Source organism: Populus alba, chromosome 7 (assembly GCF_005239225.2).
Source record: "Populus alba chromosome 7, ASM523922v2, whole genome shotgun sequence".
Classification (NCBI taxonomy): domain Eukaryota; kingdom Viridiplantae; phylum Streptophyta; class Magnoliopsida; order Malpighiales; family Salicaceae; genus Populus; species Populus alba.
This window is the reverse complement of record NC_133290.1, coordinates 8,544,307-8,549,276: the sequence shown is the minus strand read 5'-3', so window position 1 is coordinate 8,549,276 and position 4,970 is coordinate 8,544,307. Positions and strand designations below refer to the sequence as shown.

The 4,970-nt window shown below is 35.4% G+C and overlaps 1 pseudogene; it reads left to right on the top strand.

Moving 5' to 3' along the window:
• Positions 1-334: 334 nt before the first annotated feature.
• LOC118057313 (exosome complex exonuclease RRP44 homolog A-like) lies at positions 335-4,969 on the top strand (annotated as a pseudogene).
• The last annotated feature ends 1 nt before the right edge of the window (position 4,970 follows it).

The window sequence follows — 4,970 nt, the reverse complement described above, 5'->3', positions numbered from 1 at the left end:
TATCGTCTTTTCACACAATATAGTTTGAATTATCTCGATGAATTCTTTATAATGTAGAGATGCATGTGGTAAAAAAGCCTCCGGTTTAGTGTCGGTAAATATTGGTCCTTAGTGATTTGAAAAATTTCTTAATTAGGCTACCAAATCCAAAACCATTAATGCATTGATCTAAAGTATCTTATCTTATGCAATAAAATCGTTTTAATAAGAGAACATAATATTTTCTGTAAAATATGAACACCGATATTAGAAGGAAGGACTTTATTAAAGATTTATGATAGGATTGGAACCTAATTGAATAAAAGAGAGATGGTTGTGATATATTAGGGACTAATATGAGTTTGTCCAAACAAAACGAAGAAAAAAGTCGGTCCTAAATTCCTAATACCCAGAACTTGCTCCTAACCAAAACTCTTGCTCATCCGCCATAGCCAAAACCCTGCTAATACCCAGAAACCAGCAAAACACACCCACACAGAAGCCCTAAACCGCACTCCATAAAACCAACTAATAGAGAAAAACGGACACTTAGTTTGTCTATTTGAACCATGTTACACAGTAAAACTTTTAACAAGAAAACCAGAGGTGGAAGAATTCAAAAGCTTGTAAGAGAAGTGTATTTAAGAGATGATATTTACTGCGGAGCTTTGTTTTGCAAATCTTGTGAAGATAAATCGAAAGCTCGGCTGACCGCTACTGCGTCTACTATTCTCATTCTTGACACTAATGTTGTTCTTAATCAGGTAATCTTTAAATGTCTTTATAGGGGTTTTAAGTACTTGATTTTGCTTATAAAGAATTTGAGCTTTAATCATTTTGTGGGTTTTTTTTCTAAGATTGATTTGCTTGAGAATCCGGCTGTAGAAGATGTGGTTTTGCTATCTGTGGTCTTACAAGAGGTGAAGAATAAAAATTCGGCTGTTTATGGAAGAATTAGGAATCTTATTGATAGTCCTGCTAGGAGATTCGTTGTTTTCTCTAATGAATTCCACAGGTAATTATTTGTTTTTTGCGGGTTTTTGTTGGTTCTTTTTTCACTGCCATTTGATTTCCTAGCTCAGTTTTGAGTGTGAATTGATGATGTTTTACTTGTTGGTTAGGGATACTTATGTGCAGACTATGGCAGGAGAAAGTCCGAATGATAGAAACGACAGAGGTTGGTTTGACCATTTACTGTTGATAATTCTGGATCCTTCTTGATACAATGCGTTGTGTATTTGTCAGATTTTTATCATGTCGTTGGGATTTTTTATGTTGCGGCATCTCTGCTTTGTAGCTATGTGCTTTTTTTGTTGTTGTTGTTAGGCACGTGTTCCTAAATTTGTAAATTTGACATTGAAGAATTTTTTATCCAGCCATTAGGGTTGCTGCAAGGTGGTATCAAAGTCATCTTGGTGAAGCGGTGAAGGTTCTACTTATTACTAATGATAGAGAAAATAAGAGGAAGGCTACTGAAGAGGGTGTTTCTGCTGAGACAAGTATGTATTATATCTTCATCTGCAAGATTTAATTATTGGTACCTTGTTAGTGTGACACTTTTTGTGGAAATATGCTTGCTTAGAGCTGACTTCTGAATTGCTGTTTCTTGCAGTTGAATCATATGTGAAATCATTGGGTCAACCAGCTTTACTTGACTTGCTTGTTCAGCCAGCTTCTGAAGATGTAATCATGGAAGAAGTCGAGGATATGAGACCTTCAAAGAGGAAAGTTGTTTATCCTGAGGTAGTGCTTTAGTGTCTGCTAACTTTATGGTTTCTAGATTTGTTTTGGTTGCAAGAAAATACAACATGATGGGTTAAATAAAAATAATTCCTTGCACATTGTTCTTTGTTCAGCATAAGCCCATGTCAGAGATTACTTCTGGTTTGACCAAAGGAATATACCATCAAGGAAAACTTCGTGTGAACCGTTACAATCCTTTTGAAGCATATGTTGGAAGTGAGAGCATTGGTGATGAAATAGTCATTTATGGGCGTGGAAATATGAATAGGGCTTTTGATGGTGATGTTGTGGCAGTGGAACTTCTTCCACAAGACCAATGGCACGAGGAGAAATCTTTATCTATAGTAGATGAAGGTATGTTTTCTGTCATGCTTTTTTTGGGCCTCCTAGAAGGTGCATGTGTGCAAAATGCATCACTTGCTTCTGAATTTCTAAACAGGTAGATACATCAGTTGTCCTTTTCACCTTAACAATGTCTTTTGATATATGAGCTCTAGCCCACTTTGCTTTGGTTATGTGTAAGGTTTTGGGTTGATGACCTACAATAAAAAAAATGGGTTTCATTCTTGTCTTCATATTCAGTTCTTATGCCATAAGACAGTAATGCACTTTGTCACTCTCTTTTTTGCAAGTCTCAAGAGTTGCTTTTTTCATTGCAGCTTATGATTTATACTAAAAGCAAAATGGAAGTGCAGAAAATATTTCTTCCTTTCTACTTAATGAGTAGATGGATCAGAGCAGTGTGGTTGCATTTTGTCTATGTTCTCTCAAAAATTTCATTTTCCCTTGCAGAGGATGAAGAAGAAGATGTTCATCTAGTCCCAGGTAGTTCAGATGATGCTCCCAGGACTTCAATTCCAGTATCAAGTTCAACTTTTGACACAAATCCTGTCTCATCTCGCCCATCTGGTCATGTTGTTGGTATTATAAAGCGGAATTGGCATTCGTAAGTCATCTTGATGTTAATACTGATTGATTTCTGCATGAACACATGCATATTGACTTTGGTTATTTTGTTGTATATGATTTGAATGAACCTGTGATAATGATGTTAGTCTTATCATTGCATCCATGTAGTATCATGCTGGAGATAGATGCATGTCTACCTTGTGTGCTCCATAATGCAATTGCTCCAAATGCTTTGCTTGTGGAACATAACTTTCTTATTTTTGCTTGTGTACCATAGCTTTCTTATTTTAATTACCTCTTTTAACGTAATGTACTTTCTTTTAGTCTTCTTTTTGTGCAAATGGGATATTCCTTGTAATCTGACTAGTCGTGAAATATTATTTTTAGCTTTTAATAAAAATTGTAGTTTTTTGTTGCATTGTTTGTGTTATGGACTTAGTTTTTTATTAAATGATCTTGTGCAGTTACTGTGGATCTTTAGAGCCCATGCCAATGCCTGCAGAAGTGGTGGTCTTGTATATGCTTTATTTGTCTCCAAAGATCGTAGAATTCCTAAGATTCGGATTCAAACTCGGCAGCTTGACAATCTTTTGGACAAAAGAATTATTGTAGCAGTTGATTCCTGGGACCGTCAATCACGACATCCTTCTGGCCATTATGTACGCAGTATAGGACAGATAGGCGATAGAGATACCGAAACTGAGGTTGGTAATCATTTTATAAGTTCTGAGTGCATACTTGTGTGTGGAGGAATTTTTATTATTTGAAAACTGCTTCTTCAGATACTATAGATCTTTACCATTGTTCCTCAAGCTTTAGATACTTATAACCTTTACTATAGACCTATACCATTGTTCCTCAAGCTATAGATGCTTAGATGGAGTTGTTATATGTTGGAGAATAATATTAAATCATATCTTGTAGCCTCACCTAACAATTTAAGCTTTTTGAGTTGAAATGATTTGTTGACATGATATTAGGACCTTGATGATTAAGTGGTCAACCCTTATTCTATTAGATAAAATTAAGCATAAGGTAGTGATGAGTCTGTACAAGTTTCAAGCTCTAAAAGCTTTTACTTGAGGTTGTGTGTTGAGAGTAATATAAATCATATCTTGGAGCCTTACTCAATAACTTAAACTTGGTTCTTTGACAATATATTTTGATCTTGTGAATTGCAGTTGGTCTTGATAGAGAATGATATTGATGCAAGACCGTTTTCTGCCCAAGTTTTGGCGTGCTTGCCACCACTACCATGGTCGGTTTCCCCTAAAGATTTGAACGAATCAAATAGAGTTGACTTACGACATTTGTGTGTCTTTAGTGTTGATCCTCCAGGTTCATGATCCCATTTTCATGTTGTTCATCTCTACTATATTGTATATTGTATAATTTCTCGTCTTATTAGTTTATGTTACTTGCAGGATGCAAGGATATTGATGATGCACTACACTGTACTATGCTTCCAACTGGAAATTTTGAAGTTGGAGTCCGTATCCTCTGCTATGCTGAGCTTAATATAATATTTTTTTCTTAATTATTTTTAACAAAATTAAGGGTTATGTAGGCTATCAATATGGTTTTGTGCACGTGCACACACACATACACTAGACTGCTTGTTGTTTGAACTTAATGATTTTAATTTTCTTTTGGTAATGTTCCTTATTTTGTCATGTTTTTTTCTGTCAGTGTTCCCTTGTACTAGATTTATTCTCTCTTTTAGCTTTTTTAGTTCTCTTAATGCGGTGCCATTCTATTTAGTTGTTATAAGAGCAAATAACAGTCTTCAGTGGTTTCTTTTATTGATATAAATTAAGACATTGCTGATGTAACGAATTTTGTTCACCCTGGCACCCCACTTGATGATGAGGCTACACAAAGGGGTACTTCTGTCTACCTTGTTGAGCGTCGTATAGACATGCTTCCAAAACCTTTAACAGAAGGTAGATTTTCTATTTGATGTGTATCAATCTGTCAGAATTCATGGTATTTTGTGTGTGTGTGTATATATTTTGTGAACCTAAGGTCATTATAATGAGTTTTATGTTGTAGATATATGTTCTCTTCGAGCTGATGTGGAAAGGCTAGCCTTTTCTGTTATTTGGGTACGTGCTTCCATTTTTAATCTTCAGGCTAGCATTTTCTGATATTTTTTTTCCTTTGATGGGGTTCTCCGCTGTATCACTCTCTGCTCTCTCTACTTGTCTTGATGAGGGACTTCCACCAAACTACTCATTGCTTTAATTTATGATTGTTTAAGCACATGCAGTGATAATTAAAAACAATATATTTTGAATTCTAATGACCAATTATACAGGAAATGACCCCTGAAGCAGATA